Source organism: Rattus norvegicus, chromosome 14 (genome assembly GCF_021556685.1).
Source record: "Rattus norvegicus strain SHRSP/BbbUtx chromosome 14, alternate assembly SHRSP_T2T, whole genome shotgun sequence".
In the NCBI taxonomy this organism is placed as follows: domain Eukaryota; kingdom Metazoa; phylum Chordata; class Mammalia; order Rodentia; family Muridae; genus Rattus; species Rattus norvegicus.
In genome coordinates, this window is record NC_141547.1 from 53385001 (window position 1) to 53407063 (window position 22063).

The following is a 22063-nucleotide window of genomic DNA, read 5'->3' on the forward strand; positions in this document are numbered from 1 at the left end:
AAGCCACTACCTAAAGACTATACATGGCCTGACCCTGGACTCTGACCTCATAGGTAGCATTGAATATCCTAGTAAGATCATCATTGTAAGGGGAAGCCCTGGGTCCTGCTAAGACTGAACGTGATTGTTGGGGGGAGGGTGGCAATGGGGGGAGCATTGGGAGGGGAACACCCATAAAGAAGAGGAGGGGGAGAGATTAAGGGGATGTTTGTCGGGAAACCGGGAAAGGGAATAACACTCGAAATGTAAATAAGAAATACTCAAGTTAAAAAAAAAATAAAATAAATTAAAAAAATCTTGTTACGCAGGTAGTTAAATTGAAAGGTGAACTATGATGATAGTTATAAAGGATGATATTCATAGTGTCCAAAAAAACATGCCTGAGGTGCAGAGTACATATACCTCAAAAAAAGAAAAGAAAAGCAAGAAAGGAAAAAAAGGGGAAGGAGGAGGACGGGCACAATGTGGGGGTAAACACAAGATGTGTGCATGGATGCATGGGTTCTATCCTAGTTACATCCTACTAATTTTTAATATTTGATTGCATATTTCTACAGAAAATGATGTTAAGAAATGTTGGCAATGGGTCCTTAAGATCTGTATAACATGAAGTTAGCTGAGTTTCATGTTGAATAATCTTTGTGATGATCAGCTCTCCTAGAATTTGAACAATACCCTGTATATAGGTCAGAGTTGCCCTCCCTTCATCTGTTACAGATTTGAAATTCAAGGGAAGAGAGATTCTCCAAGCACATGCTCTAGTGTAGACCTACACATATCTCTATACCGAATGTAACTGGTCCAAACAAATAGATCAGTATTTTCTTAGTATATCCTCCCTTATCTGTACTCTGAGAGTAAATTATGTCTTTTTACTCTGCTGAGATAGTAGCTTCATTTGTGAATATTTGAGCAAATAGGATTTCATCACAGCAAGTTCATGTCTGATGTCAATTTGTTTGTCAAACAACCATAGGAAACAAATATTTATAACTTAATGGGGGGAATAGTATAATAGGAAACATTTAACGTAGAGTATCACTCAAAAGAAACCCCAATGCATGAAATAGTATTTTCTATACTTTAGACTAAATTAAAGTATGATTTTTTCAGTTCTGAGATTGTACATAAAAAATATTAGATGGCAATTATGTATTGTCAAATTGAAAAAGCATAGCCACTCTGAACTCCTTTAGTGTTTTAAACTAACCAAATAATATCCCTGTTTCACTTGCATTTTAATATCATATGATGATAAAGATAATGTTATTTTCAAGGTTTGAACTTTATATAGCATCAGAAACATTCAATTACATATTCAGGTGATGAAGCTGATACTAAAGAATTCAGAAGAAAGGATATGCGCTATGTTGTTTGTTTTAATATAAGTAACCCTCATTTCCACAGTCAATATAGCGAATCAACTATTTGGTTTTGGGCATTACGAAGCTTTTCTCTAGAAAGAGACTTTAGGAAAATAAATATGATTCAAGAAAGAATCCTTTAATTTCAAAACAATTCAGTATAATTTGATAATCAGCTGTAAGTGACGATAGGTAATGTTTTCTTTACATAAGCAACAAGAGTGGCAAAATCTGATTAACATTAAAATGTAACAGAAATATCTGCTTGCATTAATTTTTTAATTGGATTTTTACTTAATTTCTCTTTTAGGTGAAAGAAAACAATAATTTGAAGGTATCGGTATTTTAAACAACATAATTGAAGAATGACATGAATGCTATGTATGAGTATGCCATATTCTTGTCTAAATTATCCTTATCTTTTACTATAAATCTATATGATGGATTCTCAACTTAATCTGATAAATAATACTTCCTGCAATTAATAAGCATGAATATAGTGAAATCTTCAGAAAACATCAGGATATGTTTTATGATAATATATAGTCTGTGTGCTAGATTTGGACAAAATGAAAATGGAGAGAAAAAAATAACATTGTCATTACATTTAGGTTTCAAACTAAGCAGAAAATTGAGATGAGGAACTGTGGGAGATGTAGGTACCACAAGAGAAGAGGAATGTCCAAATCAGTTTGTTCTTACATTGCCAGTCTTCATTCAGACCCAGAAAGTAGGAAACGCTTCATGAGGGATAATATAAATGATTCTGATAATGTTATCAAAGAGTTTTCACTGCAAAAAGAGAAAATAAAAACTATAAAAAACTGTTTTCTGAATTAGGCATGTTTAAGGATGAAAATGATATACGAAGTAGTAAGAGATAAAGGAAGGTGCAAGACATGTGACCATCTTCAAATCTCCAAAATGGCTTTACTAGCTGATAACTAACACTGTTCTGGTTATGTTGCAGATGACCCAAATTCCTTACAAAAATGTCACAATTAGGAAAGTGACAATCACATATGAGTACATATACATTTGTTTGGTATTAACTTCACAGCAACAATAACTCACAAACAGAATAATGCCTTTCAATGTTGCCATAACTCTGGGGAACAAGTACCACTGTTAATTTAATTTTTTGATAAGGAAAATTAGTGCAGAGGTAATGATTATACATATATACTCCTTTTGTTCTAGATATGACTTGAAAATAAAGAGAATGGAGATATTTTTGCTCCTCTTTTCTCTATGTAGAGGAAAACAAAATTATCATTTCTTTTCACTCCCTCGTGGAAACTTTATACCTTGAAAATGTCTTTGCATATACTTTTGTTTCAACATTAAGTTATACACAAAAATTATGTTTGCTCAAATATTACCTTAATTCAGGGTTAAAACAAGCATAACACTATTATAAACATTTGGAATTCTGATTTCTAATGGAAGATTAAAAATGTACTGCATTTACTCTAAATATTCTCAAATACAGCATATTGTGCTTTAGAAGTTGGGTGTCTTCTGTTACAGATAACAGTTGCTTGTGGGAATGTAGTATTATTATTACTAGCATTGCTGCAATTGATATAAGCATAAAATGCATCTTGCCTTCCAATAAATTTTCTACACTGTAGGACAAAGCCAGCAGTATAGTTGGACTCAGACTGACAGGGAAAAGACTGGCTTTGTCAACTGTGACTATGACAGGCAGTAAAACCAGAGTAAAGCTGCATCTCATGACACTTGACATCTTTAAAACAAAGAAAACCAAAGAAATGATAAGGTATTCAATGACAGCACTGAAAATGACAGTTGGAATGTTCTGCAGCCCTGAGACTCTTAGTTGCTTTTCTGTCTCTTCTCTCTCCTCCTACGTTTATTTCTCTTCTTAATGTAGTGCCTAATCATAAACTCACAGAGTAGAAGCATGTCATCAAACACAACATAGACATTTATATGAGCTTGCATTTTTAAATATATAATCCACCTATCATTAAATGTATACTTACTATTTGCTTCAGTTTGCCTAAAACTATAGTATTATATATTGGATGCCTGATTTTCTTTATTGTTTACTAAGAAAAAGTTAGTTACCTAAATTGAAAACTGTATTATATTTGAAATTATTGACTATTTTAAAGGAAAATTTACAAAAATAATTAGCAGAAAGCAGTATAAACACTTACCTGTGAGTGCATATCATGTGAACTTCTGGGAAAGTTACCATTCCTGACCTCAAGCTGTACTACAGACCAATAGTAATAAAGACTCTATGGTAGTGGAACATTGACGCCCAAATCAATCAATGGAATAGAATTGAAGATCCATAAATAAATCCACACAATGATGGACACTTGATCTTTGACAAAGAACCCAAAAACATCTTTAATAAATGGTGCTGGCTGAATTCACAGTTGGCATATAGAAGAATGGTAATAGAACCATATTTATCACCTCGCACAAAGCTCAAGTAAGTCCCTGTGGAACAAGGATCTCAGCATAACCAGATTCACTGAATCTAATAGAAGAGAAAATAGGAAAGAGCACAGAACACATTAGATAAGGTGAACTTTCCTGAACAAAACACGATGGCTCAGGCTCTAAGATCAACAATTGATAACTAGGACCATATAAAACTGGGAAGCTTCTGTAAGGTAAAGGACACTGTCAATATGACAAATTGGCAAGCCACAAATTGGGGGAAAAATCTATCACTAAACCTGACAGAGGGCTAACATCCAAAATAAATAAAGAACTTAAGACACTGACTTCCAGAAAACCCAAATAACTCCATTTAAAAATGGAGTACATAGCTAAAAAAGAATTCTCAATAGAGGAATCTCAAATGACATAGAAGTACTTAAAGAAATGTTTAACAACATTGCTCCATTGTTGGTGGGATTGCAAGGTGATACAACCACTGTGGAAATTAGTCTAGTAGTTCTTTAGAAAATTGGACATAGTGCTACCTGAGGACCCAGCTCTACCTCTCCTGGACATATACCCAAAAGATGTTCCAACAAATAACAAGTACACATGCTCCACTGTGTTCATAGCAGCATTAATTATAATAGCCAGAAGCTGGTAAGAACCCAGATACCCTTCAACAGAGGAACAGATATAGAAAATATGGTACATTTACAGAATTGTGTTCTACTCAGCTATTAAAGTCAATGACTTCATGAAATTCTTAGGCAAATGGACAGAACTAGAAAATATTATCCTGAGTGAGGTAACCCAGTCACAAAAGAACACCCAATGGCATGCACTCACTGATAAGTGGATATTAGCACAAAAGCTCAGAATATCCAAATCCAATTCACAGAACATAAGAAGCTCAAGAAGACCAAGATGTGGATGCAGCAGTTCTTTTTAGGAGAGGGAACAAAATACACATGGGAGTAAATACAGAGACAAAGAGAAGAACAGAGACTGAAGGAAAGGCCATCTAGAGACTGGCCTACCTGGGGATTAATCCAATATATAGCCACCAAACCCAGTCCCTATTGCTGATGCCAAGAAGTGCTTGCTGACAGGAACCTGATATGGATGTCTCCTGAGTGGCTCTGCTAGAGCCTTACTGATATAGATTAATATGCTTACAGCTAACCAGCAGACTGAGCACAGGGGCCCCTATGGAGGAGTTAGAGAAAGGAATGAAGAAGCTGAATGGGTTTCTGCAATCCAATAGGCAGTACAACTATATCAACCAACCAGAACCACCCAACCCCCAGAGCTGCCAGGGACAAACCACAAACAAAAGAGTATACATGGGGGATATCCAGGCTCCAGCCACAAATGTGGCAGAGGATGGCATTATCTGGCTTTAACAGGAAGAGAAGCCCTTGGTCTTAATTCTATGCAGCTATTAAGAATCAGAATGTCATTAATTTTGTAGACAAATATATGGACCAAGAAATATCATCCTGAGTAAGGTAACCCAGACCCAAAGGTATATGCATGATAGCTATGAACTTATTAAGAAGACAAAAAGTATTGAGTACCCAGGTTACAACCCACAGACCATAAGACGTTTATCATGAAGGAAGCTTCAAGTGAGGATACTTCAGTCCCATCAGAAAGGGGAACAAAATAATAACAGGAGCTGGGTTGGGAGATTGGTGGGAAGGGGAGAGGAAAAAGTGAACAGGAGCAGGTATGGGGTCGGGGGTCGGGGAACAGGAGAAAAGCCTACAGTGCCAGGGGAGTAAATAGAAATATCCACTGTCTGGGAGTGGGTGGTGAGGCAGCAATCTAGGTATGCTCACAGGCCTGGAGTGGGAGAGACTATCAGGACTCAATGAGGGTAACTTTAGCCAAAATGTCAAAGAGTAGGGAGAGAGAATTCAAAAAGTCCACCTCCAATAGGCAGACAGGAAATCAAGTGGAGGAACAAGGTCACCATCCGCAGGAAAAATTTCTGACCCAGAATTATTCCCATTAAAAAAAAATGCAGAAACAAACATAGAGAAGAGATTGAAGGAAAGGCTGTTCGGTGACCAAACCAATTTAAGATCCATCTCATGGTGTTTGTGGAGGGGGAGTTTGGAGAGGGGAGGCACCAAAATCTGATACTATCACTTATAGTATGATGGGCTTACAAACAGGAGCGTAGCATGGCTGTCCTCCGAGAGGCCCTATTAACAGCTGACTGAGACAAATGCAGATACCTACATCCAATCATCTCATGAAAGTTTGACTCCTATGGAATAATTACGGGAAGGAGCTGAAGGGGAGGATGACCCAATAGTAAGACAAGCAGAATAGTAACTTGTATCAATGAGAGTTCCCAGAGATTGAGCCACCAATCAGGCAGCGTACAGGAGCTGGTCCAAGGGCCCCCAGCACATATAGAGCCAGGACTGCCTGGTCTGGCCTCAGTGGGAAAAGATGTACCTAATCTCATGAGAATTGAGGCCCCAGGGAAGGGGAATGTCCAGGGCAGGGAAGTACCCTTTTGGAGGCAAGGGAAAAGGATATGGGATGAGAAACTGTGGGAGCAGAGGGGACCAGGAAGGTGGGCAAAATCTGGGAAGTAAACAAATATAATAATTAGTTAAATAAAATAAGAGAATAAAATAAAAAAGGTTTCAGATGAAGCTTCAGGAATAGTCTGTGGTGTCCTAATAATGAATATATGGTCGTTTAATACTTTAGTTAGGATTAAAATATCATTCTAAATCCAGATTAGCAACACATTCATGTGAATCACAAAGCTGTAACTCAAATGCTGTAGATCAAAATATATAACAAAATAATGCTTAGTGGGATGTCAGAGCAGTTCATAAAGCTAAAACGCATGGAATGGTATATATAGAAATTCATAATCATAGCCATAGTGAATTCTCTTTCAAAAGATATAAAGGGAGGTCAGTAAATAATAATAAAATGTTCCAGCAGTGTGAGAACAAATGGATACATAAAATTATATATAATGTATGTGTGTGTGTGAGTGTGTGTGTGTGTGTGTGTGTGTGTGTGTGTGTGTGTGTGTAGTAAACACCCCCTCCATCTCCTTCCAGTTAGATTTCCCATGTATCACTTCTCTTCTCTCTCAAATTTAGGGCTTTCTTTTTTTTAAACCATTGTAGTTGTATATACTTATAAAGACATCAACATATAAAAATAATCTGAATATATTTTTAATGTTGCCTGCCTGTACCTGTTTCTGCACATAGTCACCTGGTATTAAATAATCAATCCACTGGCTCATCTAGTGTTGAGCCCTGTAAAATTTCCAATTTCTAATCTTGATGTTTACTGTGCTTAAATATTTCAGGTCTTCTTTCTGCAGTTATGTTGTTGAGATTTCCTACTGTAGCTTAAGCACTCTCATTGCACATCGACACAACATCTAGGTCTTACAACTTTTCTGACACCATTTCATAGATGGTTCCTAAGCTTTGGTACACAAGTTGTGTTATAGGAATATTAATTGGGTCTGGGCAACCCATGATCAGTTTTTCTCTGGAGGTTTAATGGTTATTTTTTGTATGAAATAAAGTGCTACAAAAAGAAGGTTTTTGAATGATGAAAAAGGTTTATGCTTATCTGTGGGTATAGAGATGTGTATTTAAATTAACCTATATGCAAAATATAATTCAAAATGGATCATATATATTTATACTTAATCTGTGGCACTTTTTTTGTAGGACACAAGAGTTTACCCAGATGTATTTGCATTAGATGTTGGTTACTCAAATAATTTATCAAAGATTCTAAAAATGTATAGCTTGGATCTAAACAAAATACAAAGTCTATAAGTTAACTGTTTTATACAATGTGAATCTCTATAGCTTCAGGATGGATTATTTGAAGTATATAGAAGTTCATTGAGATATATAGACGCTGGATCTAGTTTCATTTGCTGTAATACTTTGTATTTTTTTAATCCAAGAAAACAATATTTGAAACATAGCTAAAAGTATCCAAACAAACTAACAAATAAATTTTTTTCTCATGGGGGGAAAAGTAGAAAAGAAACTAGGAAAACAGGCTAAAAACTGAAAACCTTATGTAAAAATTCTAAATTGAAAAAATAAAATTCAATGATCAAAAGCCCCTAGAGTTTCACAAGGATTAACAAATTTATAAATGTGAAAGAAAAACTTAGTTTAAGTTTTCTGCAGGAAAAACTTTGAACACAATAATGTCCAGTAAATACCCACAGAGATGTCAGCATCATTAGTTACTAAATGCAAGCAAATCAGGAGACATAAATTTACATGTATAGGCATAAATCAACCACATAAATTAGCAAGGTATAGACAACTCAGGAACTGCTGTTAAATTTTAAAATGAAATATTTAGGTTTAAAAACGTTTAACTAATTCCCAATTCTTAACATCTGAGCAATAATTTCAGCTCCTAGCTATATACCTAATTTAAAGGAAAGATCCACTGACACAAAGCTTATACTGAGAATTTTTTGTGATAAAATGAAAAGGAGAATTTACCTCAATATTTATGAGCATTATTTATATTAGAACCAGTAATATACATATACATATATATATCTAAATATATTCTTAAAGCAGCTAGTACATAATCACTTTACATAATACCAATTTGCTTTAAGGATGTCGGTATATACACCGTAATGTATGAATACAGGATGTGTTACTCTTCGCAAAACAGTCACTATTCCATTTCTGTTAAATTGTTAGAATAAGCAAATGCATAAAGAGAATATTTTGCAAGGATTTGCTTGGAAATGTTGGCTAATAGATGTTGGATTCAGGAATGGCAATAATAATGTCAACTAACTGCCCATACTTACCTTTTAAATATTTTTGATACTGCAATGTGTTTTACAGTATGAACATTTGCGCTTTTCTGACACCATTGATGACTAAATTTTATGACCTCTGAGTACATTCATGTGAAATAATAGAAATATTCTTCACTAACTTTTGTAAGATTGATAAGCCTTAAGCTTAAATGAACACTTATACTCTGAACATTTTTTATTTTTTGTGCATTCAATAGGACTCTTATATAGAAATTGAAGGTCAAAAATATAAAAGCTAAACCAGCCTCCAAAAAGTTGTATACGTTTCCTGAAATTCTGTTCATTACGTTAGCCCTGATACCCTAGACGTTCAGGGGTCAACCCTTTTTATCAAAGACCTCTTCAACCAATCTCAGAAATTGGGCTGTCAGACAAGAATGAGATGAAGTATAAGAAAGTTAGTACTGCAAAGATTTTGACAGATTTTATGTAATATATGACATATAACACATATTAGATCGAAAGAGAAGACAACATATATGCAAGTTCTATTTAGCAAATAATTAAACGTGAAAAGGTTATTATATTTTGAAGTTAGAACATTTCATGGATAACCTGTACTAAAACACACGAGTACTTCTGTCAATATAAACAGATATTTCTAAAACCAAATTAATAATATACTCTGTTACTTTGATATTTGAAAATTTTATAGACTAAGTACAAGACAGTAGACTGAAGAAAAGAGGTAAACTTGATTTACTCCAGTCCCATTTCCTTTCTATTGGTTATTTTCTTTCTTCAATTCCCCTCCACTTTCTCAGTTAGTCTTTTCTGATTCTTTTTATTCAATTTGAGTAGTCTAGCATTTAGAGTCTAGACATAATTTATAACCTTTCGAAAGTAGCCATTTTAAAATCATGTGGTGGCAATTAATCAGCAGATTATTAATGACTTTGGAAGCATATAACCTTAATTAAAATTGTTCTGTGGCATAGAGAAATGAGAGTAATAAGAAATAGTAGAATTTCAGTGAAGTTTTAAAAATGAGTATTTTTTGGCCAATTTGCCACTGTTTCTTCATTAAATGGAAGAATCCGAGGCAAGCTGAAGATAAGAATATAATGTGCATTGTAGTTACTGCTTCTTTTTACTCTTGTTGACTACACACATGTGTATCCAACTTAAATGTTATACTGTACTTGCTTAATCTGTAGAGTAAACATATGCCTGGAAAGAACTTGACTTTTTCTCCTTAGGTAATATATGCTGAGTTTATGATCTATAATACTTTTGAGAAAATATTTTTTAAAATACTAATGTCATTATTAGCATATAGATAGATAGATAGATAGATAGATAGATAGATAGATAGATTTTTTTGTTAACCCGGCTAACATATTACTTTGTACCTTTGTAAATCTCTCAAGACTGTAAGCTTGCAAGGGTGAACTACTTACCTACTTTAATTTCCCTCCAATTGTCTTAGTGAAAACTTACTGTATTTTCTCTGTCTCAAAAAGGATACTCCTAATAGTTTATGGTCAAGTGAGCCAAATAACTTTTCTTCAATCCACTTACAATAACTCTAAATTCTTACAATTTTAGAAATTGCTTATAAGTTCAAATGATCTCATAGTAGCAAAGCTATATTGTGGAATAGGAATGGTCCTAATGTCTTTACTAATTTCAGGAGAAAAAAAGAGATGAATATATTCCTCAAATCATGATTGAAAAATACCCAAGACATGCATGCAGTAATTAACCATGTGTGAATTTTTGTAAGCCATATTTGTATAAGAATTTTGCCTTTGTCTCTTAAACATATTTTTATCACTTTTAGTATTTCTTTTAAATTAACCTTAAAAAAATGTAAGTATTGTCTTTCTGCATCTTGGCATTTTCTATGAAAAGTAGATTAAAAGATATAAAGTTTCTACTAACGTAGATTGATAACAGTAATTGTGAGCATGTGTACTGGAGACTATGGCCTAGCCAGGTGGAAGGGTTCGAGCAAAAGGAAAAGGCATGAGTAGGGGAGGTGCTTCTGCCCCCTGCACTACTGCTGTTGCCTCCTCATTACTGTTGTTCTGAGACACCACACTGAGAGCACTGAGCTGAGGTGCACTGGAGGCTGAGCCAGGGGAAGGCTGACTAGCCAGCAAGGAGGTGCATGGAAACTCCTGTTGGCAATTTTTAGAGAAACTGAGAACTCTTCCCTGTCTGCGGTGTTACAGCTTTTATGACAGATGCACTCAGACTAGGGAGTCATTCTCACACACCATTATTCCGTCTGGATAGGATTTTATATATAATTTTGGAGTGAGTTGGGGTCTGACATTAGGTGCTTCCAACAGCTTTGTCTCAGAGGTTAGGAATGCCTCATCTACGTGTGGAAGGGCTAGGGGGCTTAGGGATGGCCACAAATCTCTGGACAGGAGGATGGCTTGGGGGAGGGGCTGTGGCTATGTGACAGTGGTCTGGGACTGGGAGCAAGCAAAGCTCCTACTGCCCCTTCAGGATCTCCAGGGCTTCTAGCATTAGCTCAACCTTACCAGGCTTTCCTCTCACGACCTACCACCCCTCAAGTAACATTTAAATGTTTCAAGCATTGTAATATTAAATAGTTATATGACATCGTAGTTGGGACCAAAATTTTCTTTCTTGAACTTAAGTTGTATAAAAAGAAGACATCTCTGTGTTTATTTTTTAAATCATATGTGAGAAACACTAGTATAGTTTATGTGTTGCAAAAGACAATGTGGCTTTCAACACATTATTTGTAACACCAATAAGAGCTACACAGGTCTTGTTTAACTGGTGTTCTGCTTAATTGTTGTGGTAATGCTGAATAAAATTAGGATACTGTATATCACAATATTTAAGTCCAGCATGACACAAAACCTTCTGAAACCAACATTTAGACAGAGAAACTCAGAGAAAACTAGAATAAATAATGAAATATAGCTTAATTTCAAAGACACTTAATTGCACAAACATGTTTATTAAGTTAAATGCTATAATCCTAAGAGAAAAAAAAAAACTACGAGGTTTTGAAGCTTTAATGTGCCTGAGGAGCCGCCTCATCACCCTTACTAGAAGATCTAAGACAAATATTTGATTTTGTATGTGTATTTTGTTTAGTTTCCACAGCAAGACATAAGAATACCTTAAAAATACCAATATTTTCTAGTGAATTAAAGAAGACAATTTTGATTAAAGGATACACTAAAAGCAATATTATCTCATGTACGTCACTAATTAGCCCTGATAATACATTCATCTTCCCTTCTACTTGAATAATATTTTTGAAGAAAGCATCCTTGTATATTTCCAGCTACATTTAAATTACAGAATATGCCTTGTGACTCACTCTTTCTCTCTCTTTCTATCTCTGTTTCTGTCTGTCTCTGTCTCTCTGTCTCTTTCTATCTCTCTCTCGCTTTTTTAAAAAATGTGAGACACTAAAATTTTACATGTCTTTCATCAAATTTAATTAACCAATCCCATGGTCTCAGAAGTCCATGCAGCTTTGATAGCAGGTACAACTTTATGGAGAAATAAGAGAGAAGGTAGAATGACAGGAGAGTTCAGTTTTATAAACTAGTCATTTTTTCCTATTGTATATAAAAACTTGGTTATAAGTTTCACTAGACACAGGATTCCAGAATTCAACTGCTCAGACATGTGGTTTTATGATGGGTTGTGATTCATTTGACATAATGATTTCCTTAGAGGGTGGGAAAAGTCTTTAAATACAGGTGTTCATTGATCATATTATTAGAATGGAATAGAAGTTCAACCTGCTTTTCCCCCCTTTGTATCTTTTAAAATGTCCACAGTTATTTCCACCATTAGAATAGATCACATTAGTATAGTGATTTTCATTCTTAACTCTCTTATTAAATGACTCCAAAAGATTGTTACATTTCTATTTTTCATTTTTGGATAATCTAAGATCTGAAATCAAATGTCTTTTGGTAACTATTTAAAGTATGACTAGAAATCAGGTCATCTAATGACATATATTTGGAAATTATAATTGTTTCTAATTGGTTATAGACACATAAAGTATGCTAAGAGCACAAACAGGAGCTGTATTTTGTGATTTCATGAAGTAAAACTGTTCAGAAAACATAAGGACATGTACTATGAAGTTGATTTGTCATGTTGGATTTTAGAGTAATGCCATGAAGCTGGATCTGAAGAGAGTTGTTTTATTTTAAAAATATTTTATTTAAATTATATTGTATTCATTTTTAAATTAATAAATAAAATTCATAAATATACTGTGATCACATAGACTAGTTTACCCATATCTACCACATCACTTTTACCTCCATACCAACGCAACTTTCTGAGGATATTGCTTGTTTTTACACCCACATGGTACAAATTTCGTTGTGTGTATATTCTTGTATCTTTTTTTTTTTATTAACTTGAGTATTTCTTATATACATTTCGAGTGTTATTCCCTTTCCCGGTTTCCGGGCAAACATCCCCCTCCCCCCTCCCCTTCCTTATGGGTGTTCCCCTCCCCACCCTCCCCCCATTGCCGCCCTCCCCCCATAGACTAGTTCACTGGGGGTTCAGTCTTAGCAGGACCCAGGGCTTCCCCTTCCACTGGTGCTCTTACTAGGATATTCATTGCTACCTATGGGGTCAGAGTCCAGGGTCAGTCCATGTATAGTCTTTAGGTAGTGGCTTAGTCCCTGGAAGCTCTGGTTGCTTGGCATTGTTGTACTTTTGGGGTCTCCAGCCCCTTCAAGCTCTTCCAGTTCTTTCTCTGATTCCTTCAATAGGGGACCTATTCTCAGTTCAGTGGTTTGCTGCTGGCATTCGCCTCTATATTTGCTGTATTCTGGCTGTGTCTCTCAGGAGCGATCTACATCCGGCTCCTGTCGGTCTCCACTTCTTTGCTTCATCCATCTTGTCTAATTGGGTGGCTGTATATGTATGGGCCACATGTGGGGCAGGCTCTGAATGGGTGTTCCTTCAGTCTCTGTTTTAATCTTTGCCTCTCCCTTCCCTGCCAAGGGTATTCTTTTTCCTCATTTAAAGAAGGAGTGAAGCATTCACATTTTGATCATCCGTCTTGAGTTTCGTTTGTTCTAGGGATCTAGGGTAATTCAAGCATTTGGGCTAATAGCCACTTATCAATGAGTGCATACCATGTATGTCTTTCTGTGATTGGGTTAGCTCACTCAGGATGATATTTTCCAGTTCCAACCATTTGCCTACGAATTTCATAAACTCGTTGTTTTTGATAGCTGAGTAATATTCCATTGTGTAGATGTACCACATTTTCTGTATCCATTCCTCTGTTGAAGGGCATCTGGGTTCTTTCCAGTTTCTGGCTATTATAAATAAGGCTGCGATGAACATAGTGGAGCACGTGTCTCTTTTATATGTTGAGGCATCTTTTGGGTATATGCCCAAGAGAGGTATAGCTGGATCCTCAGGCAGTTCAATGTCCAATTTTCTGAGGAACCTCCAGACTGATTTCCAGAATGGTTTTACCAGTCTGCAATCCCACCAACAATGGAGGAGTGTTCCTCTTTCTCCACATCCTCGCCAGCATCTGCTGTCACCTGAGTTTTTGATCTTAGCCAATCGCACTGGTGTGAGATGAAATCTCAGGGTTGTTTTGATTTGCATTTCCCTTATGACTAAAGATGTTGAACATTTCTTTAGGTGTTTCTCAGCCATTCGGCATTCCTCAGCTGTGAATTCTTTGTTTAGCTCTGAACCCCATTTTTTAATAGGGTTATTTGTTTCCCTGTGGTCTAACTTCTTGAGTTCTTTGTATATTTTGGATATAAGGCCTCTATCTGTTGTAGGATTGGTAAAGATCTTTTCCCAATCTGTTGGTTGCCGTTTTGTCCTAACCACACTGTCCTTTGCCTTACAGAAGCTTTGCAGTTTTATGAGATCCCATTTGTCGATTCTTGATCTTAGAGCATGAGCCATTGGTGTTTTGTTCAGGAAATTTTTTCCAGTGCCCATGTGTTCCAGATGCTTCCCTAGTTTTTCTTCTATTAGTTTGAGTGTGTCTGGTTTGATGTGGAGGTCCTTGATCCACTTGGACTTAAGCTTTGTACAGGGTGATAAGCATGGATCGATCTGCATTCTTCTACATGTTGCCCTCCAGTTGAACCAGCACCATTTGCTGAAAATGCTATCTTTTTTTCCATTGGATGGTTTTGGCTCCTTTGTCAAAAATCAAGTGACCATAGGTGTGTGGCTTCATTTCTGGGTCTTCAATTCTATTCCATTGGTCTATCTGTCTGTCTCTGTACCAATACCATGCAGTTTTTATCACTATTGCTCTGTAATACTGCTTGAGTTCAGGGATAGTGATTCCCCCTGAAGTTCTTTTATTGTTGAGGATAGCTTTAGCTATCCTGGGTTTTTTGTTATTCCAGATGAATTTGCAAATTGTTCTGTCTAACTCTTTGAAGAATTGGATTGGTATTTTGATGGGGATTGCATTGAATCTGTAGATTGCTTTTGGTAAAATGGCCATTTTTACTATATTAATCCTGCCAATCCATGAGCATGGGAGATCTTTCCATCTTCTGATGTCTTCTTCAATATCTTTCCTCAGTGTCTTGAAGTTCTTATTGTACAGATCTTTTACTTGCTTGGTTAAAGTCACACCGAGGTACTTTATATTATTTGGGTCTATTATGAAGGGTTTCATTTCCCTAATTTCTTTCTCGGCTTGTTTCTCTTTTGTATAGAGGAAGGCAACTGATTTATTTGAGTTAATTTTATACCCAGCCACTTTGCTGAAGTTGTTTATCAGCTTTAGTAGTTCTCTGGTGGAACTTTTGGGATCACTTAAATATACTATCATGTCATCTGCAAATAGTGATATTTTGACCTCTTCTTTTCAGATCTGTATCCCTTTGATCTCCTTTTGTTGTCTGATTGCTCTGGCTAGAACTTCAAGAACTATATTGAATAAGTAGGGAGAGAGTGGGCAGCCTTGTCTAGTACCTGATTTTAGTGGGATTGCTTCAAGTTTCTCTCCATTTAGTTTAATGTTAGCAACTGGTTTGCTGTATATGGCTTTTACTATGTTTAGGTATGGGCCTTGAATTCCTATTCTTTCCAGGACTTTTATCATGAAGGGGTGTTGAATTTTGTCAAATGCTTTCTCAGCATCTAATGAAATGATCATGTGGTTCTGTTCTTTCAGTTTGTTTATATGATGGATCACGTTGATGGTTTTCCGTATATTAAACCATCCCTGCATGCCTGGGATGAAGCCTACTTGATCATGGTGGATGATTGTTTTGATGTGCTCTTGAATTCGGTTTGCCAGAATTTTATTGAGTATTTTTGCGTCGATATTCATAAGCGAAATTGGTCTGAAGTTCTCTTTCTTTGTTGTGTCTTTGTGTGGTTTAGGTATAAGAGTAATTGTGGCTTCGTAGAAGGAATTCGGTAGGGCTCCATCTGTTTCAATTTTGTGGAATAGTTTGGATAATATTGGTATGAGGTCTTCTATGAAGGTTTGATAGAATTCTGCACTAAACCCGTCTGAACCTGGGCTCTTTTTGGTTGGGAGACCTTTAATGACTGCTTCTATTTCCTTAGGAGTTATGGGGTTGTTTAACTGGTTTATCTGTTCCTGATTTAACTTCGATACCTGGTATCTGTCTAGGAAATTGTCCATTTCCTGAAGATTTTCAAATTTTGTTGAATATAGGTTTTTATAGTAAGATCTGATGATTTTTTGAATTTCCTCCGAATCTGTAGTTATGTCTCCCTTTTCATTTCTGATTTTGTTAATTTGGACACACTCTCTGTGTCCTCTCATTAGTCTGGCTAAGGGTTTATCTATCTTGTTGATTTTCTCAAAGAACCAACTTTTGGTTCTGTTGATTCTTTCTATGGTCCTTTTTGTTTCTACTTGGTTGATTTCAGCTCTGAGTTTGATTATTTCCTGCCTTCTACTCCTCCTGGGTGTATTTGCTTCTTTTTGTTCTAGAGCTTTTAGGTGTGCTGTCAAGCTGCTGACATATGCTCTTTCCTGTTTCTTTCTGCAGGCACTCAGCGCTATGAGTTTTCCTCTTAGCACAGCTTTCATTGTGTCCCATAAGTTTGAGTATGTTGTATCTTCATTTTCATTAAATTCTAAAAAGTTTTTAATTTCTTTCTTTATTTCTTCCTTGACCAGGTTATCGTTGAGTAGAGCATTGTTCAATTTCCACGTATATGTGGGCATTCTTCCCTTATTGTTATTGAAGACCAGTTTTAGGCCGTGGTGGTCCGATAGCACGCATGGGATTATTTCTATCTTTCTGTACTTGTTGAGGCCCGTTTTTTGACCAATTATATGGTCAATTTTGGAGAAAGTACCATGAGGAGCTAAGAAGAAGGTATATCCTTTTGCTTTAGGATAGAATGTTCTATAAATATCCGTTAAGTCCATTTGGCTCATGACTTCTCTTAGTCTGTCTACATCACTGTTTAATTTCTGTTTCCATGATCTGTCCATTGATGAGAGTGGGGTGTTGAAATCTCCCACAATTATTGTGTGAGGTGCAATGTTTGTTTTGAGCTTTAGTAAGGTTTCTTTTACGTATGTAGGTGCCCTTGTATTTGGGGCATAGATATGTAGGATTGAGAGTTTATCTTGGTGGATTTTTCCTTTGATGAATATGAAGTGTCCTTCCTTATCTTTTTTGATGACTTTTAGTTGGAAATTGATTTTATTTGATATTAGAATGGCTACTCCAGCTTGCTTCTTCTGACCATTTGCTTGGAAAGTTGTTTTCCAGCCTTTCACTCTGAGGTAGTGTCTGTCTTTGTCTCTGAGGTGTGTTTCCTGTTGGCAGCAGAATGCAGGGTCCTCGTTGCGTATCCAGTTTGTTAATCTATGTCTTTTTATTGGGGAGTTGAGGCCATTGATATTGAGAGATATTAAGGAGTAGTGATTATTGCTTCCCGTTATATTCATATTTGGATGTGAGGTTATGTTTGTGTGCTTTCATTCTCTTTGTTTTGTTGCCAAGACGATTAGTTTCTTGCTTCTTCTAGGGTATAGCTTGCCTCCTTATGTTGGGCTTTACCATTTATTATCCTCTGTAGTGCTGGATTTGTGGAAAGATATTGTGTAAATTTGGTTTTGTCATGGAATATCTTGGTTTCTCCATCAATGTTAATTGAGAGTTTTGCTGGATACAGTAACCTGGGCTGGCATTTGTGTTCTCTTAGGGTCTGTATAACATCAGTCCAGGATCTTCTGGCCTTCCTAGTTTCTGGCGAGAAGTCTGGTGTGATTCTGATAGGTCTGCCCTTATATGTTACTTGACCATTTTCCCTTACTGCTTTTAATATTCTTTCTTTATTTTGTGCGTTTGGTGTTTTGACAATTATGTGATGGGAGGTGTTTCTTTTCTGGTCCAATCTGTTTGGAGTTCTGTAGGCTTCTTGTATGTCTATGGGTATCTCTTTTTTTAGGTTAGGGAAGGTTTCTTCTATGATTTTGTTGAAGATATTTACTGGTCCTTTGAGCTGGGAGTCTTCACTCTCTTCTATACCTATTATCCTCAGGTTTGATCTTCTCATTGAGTCCTGGATTTCCTGTATGTTTTGGACCAGTAGCTTTTTCCGCTTTACATTATCTTTGACAGTTGAGTCAATGATTTCTATGGAATCTTCTGCTCCTGAGATTCTCTCTTCCATCTCTTGTATTCTGTTGGTGAAGCTTGTATCTACAGCTCCTTGTCTCTTATTTTGGTTTTCTATATCCAGGGTTGTTTCCATGTGTTCTTTCTTGATTGCTTCTATTTCCATTTTTAATTCCTTCCGCTGTTTGATTGTGTTTTCCTGGAATTCTTTCAGGGATTTTTGCGATTCCTCTCTGTAGGCTTTTACTTGTTTATTAATGTTTTCCTGTGCTTCCCTAAGTGTGTTCATGTCTTTCTTGAAGTCCTCCAGCATCATGATCAAATATGATTTTGAAACTAGATCTTGCTTTTCTGGTGTGTTTGGATATTCCATGTTTGTTTTGGTGGGAGAATTGGGCTCCGATGTTGGCATGTAGTCTTGGTTTCTGTTGCTTGGGTTCCTGCGCTTGCCTCTCGCCATCAGATTATCTCTAGTGTTACTTTGTTTGCTATTTCTGACAGTGGCTAGACTGTCCTATAAGCCTGTGTGTCAGGAGTGCTGTAGACCTGTTTTCCTCTCTTTCAGTCAGTTATGGGGACAGAGTGTTCTGCTTTCGGGCGTGTAGTTTTTCCTCTCTACAGGTCTTCAGCTGTTCCTGTGGGCCTGTGTTCCAAGCTCACCAGGCAGCTTTCTTGCAGCAGAAAATTTGGTCTTACCTGTGGTCCCGAGGATCAGGTTCGCTCGTGGGGTGCTTCCCAGGGGCTCTCTGCAGCGGCAGCAACCAGGAAGACCTGTGCCGCCCCTTCCGGGAGCTTCAGTGCACCAGGGTTCCAGATGGTCTTTGGCTTTTTCCTCTGGCGTCCGAGATGTGTGTGCAGGGAGCAGTCTCTTCTGGTTTCCCAGGCTTGTCTGCCTCTCTGAAGGTTTAGCTCTCCCTCCCACGGGATTTGGGTGCAGAGAACTGTTTATCTGGTCTGTTTCCTTCAGGGTCCGGCGGTGTCTCTGGCAGGTGTCCTGCTGCTCCTGGGCCCTCCCCCACGGGAGCCCAGAGGCCTTATATAGTTTCCTCTTGGGCCAGGGATGTGGGCAGGGGTGAGCAGTGTTGGTGGTCTCTTCCGCTCTGCAGCCTCAGGAGTGCCCACCTGACCAGGCGGTTGGGTCTCTCTCTCTGTGTATATTCTTGAGTAGGAAACCTGTACTGAAAATTGGTTAATTTACTAGGAGTCAGATTGTTGAAGATAATCAGCCCTCCCACAAACTATCAAAAGTCACTATCATATTGCCTCACCTGGGTATAAGATTTTGTACTCATCTCCCTACAGCATGCTGTGATTTTTCTGGCTTGAGCCCAGTAATGTCTTCTGCATATTGTCCCAACTGTCATGAGTTCACAGGTGTCTGCCCTCTTCTGTCTGGAGAACACTTTCATTGTAATATTTTTAAGGAGTGTGTGTGTGTGTGTGTGTGTGTGTATGTGTGTGTGTGTGTGGTGTGTGGTTGCCTGCCTGGAGCTATACTTAGAGGCAATTGTAAGCTGCCTGATCTGGGTGCTGAAATCTAAATTTGTGTTCTTTGAAAAGTGATGGGAACTTCAGCCCCCGTGTAGCAGGATGAAGGTAGAACTGCTTCCTACAAGCAAAAACATCTAATGTCCATCACATAAAAGTTCTTTGTCTTTTGTTTATTCTTCCTTTGATGAGAGCCCTGGATCTACATACCACCCTTCGTAATTCAATTCTAGTTGATGTTAGCACAAACTGGTTATGTTAAAGGTGTTCAAATGTTTCGATATATTTCAATAACTAACCTAGGATATGCTAGAATAAACAGGCTAATGCTATATGTCTAGCTTTTATATGAGCTCTCTAAATTTGAACTCACATCCTCATGATTGACAGACAAGTGCTTTTGTTCACTGAACCCTCTCCCTAGTTTACAGCTGTATATTTAAATGTAATTTCTATAGGATATTCTATTATTTGTTAAATGTAATATTTTAATATATCTAGAGTTGACTTTTTAAAAGAAAAAATTGTTAATCATCTTAATGGTGCATTAATCTATAATTTTGAATATTAAATGAAATAAACAAATATTTCCAACATTTCTATTTCTGAAAATATATGTTGTGTGCACACTTGAGCAGAATTACATAATGGTGCCATTAAACAAGGAAGTGTTACATAAATAGATGAAACACATACTAAAGTGAAATAAACTTAATACAGTTGTCCCAGTTTAATAATTTCTCACCTGAAATCTTGCCGACATTGTCATTATCTCAGTTTTGTAATCTTCATTATTTTGATACTGTAATAACATTGGCCTCTTGGGAGGTGAATTTCATTAAAGTTTTACAAGGTTTTATTTAGGAGCTTGAAATTGGTTCTTAGCATTGACTCTTCATTAATTATTAAAGGAAAAGGCACAGAATAAACATGCCATTTCAGTAGAATAGTAGTTTAATAAAAGGAGAGAAGTTGTCTAATTAGTCAAAAGGAAAGATGGAGAAGTGGAAAAGATGGAAATAGGAAATTAAAAGAGGTTAGTGTGAAGTGGCAGTGATAAGGTGGTGTTTGTATCTGTGAAGTATCACAAGGTCAGGGATAAGCTACAGGGAGCACAGGGATTACTTCAAATATCTGGGAATCTTAGCACTGGCTCATTTAGTACTCCTGAAGCTCCATTGAGTCCCAGAAAGAATGCAATTGCAGCAGCTAGATGGCATCAGTCAAAACATATTACAACTGTTACAGGGCCCATTTCAAAACTACTGTGCTCGCCTGACACACATGAGATCTGTGATGGGAAGAGATGAGATCTTTTGGGTTCAAACTCCATCTTAGAGAACCTGATTGGGGCAGGAGAGATGGCTCAGAGGTTAAGAGCACTGTCTACTTTTCCAAAGGTCCTGAGTTCAATTCCCAACAACCACATGGTGGCTCACAACCATCTGTATTGAGGTCCTCTGTCCTCTTCTGGCAAGCAGAAAGCTGTATGATGTATACATAATAAATAAATATTAAAAAAAGAGAACCTGATCTAAGGTGGAACTCATGTTAACTAACAGGTTGGTATTTAGCATCAGTTTCCAGGTTACTCATCTTCCCCAACAAGCCCTATTAGTCTAGCACCAGTTCCCAGGTTATTCCCCAACAAATTTGCATCCCCAGGTTACAAGCCCACCCCTGATAGTTCATTTCCTAACACCCAACAGTCAGGAGGAAAGCAACTCATCAGCAGCCATTTTTTAAAGGCCATAATGGCCTCCTAATCAGATGTGTACCAGGTTAGGTACCTCCTTTTTGCCTCTATAAATGACTATCTAAAACTAGGTTCAGGGCTCCACCTTTCTGCTGTGTCAGGGTTGTAGGATTGCATGGGAGTTGACTCTTTGGTGGTGTTTTTAAGTTCCCAAAGGTTTTCTATCATAATAACACACTCTAGACATTGGTTCCCTTATTTCTTTACACCCTTTGTTTCCTTTTTTTGGATTGCAGAGAATTTTAGTTTATAAGGAATGTGGCATATTATGCATTTTTATATCATTTGTAATTAATCAGATAATAATGAGCAAATGAAGTGTAGTGACCTTTGCCTTGGTGCTGAAAAAGAAGAATGGAACATAAGACACTTGTTGGACAGTAAAAGGCACCGTGGTTCCTGATTGAGGAGTCTTGAACCCCGTGAGACTTTGAAAGGGACAATAGACGTTTCGCCTGACTCCCAAGAAACCAGGCCTGTTACCAGTGAGCAACCTTCCATAGATTTGTGGCCATCAGTCACATAAAGGGCAAATGATATGACCATAGCCCACATAGGCTCAAGACACATCTCCATGATA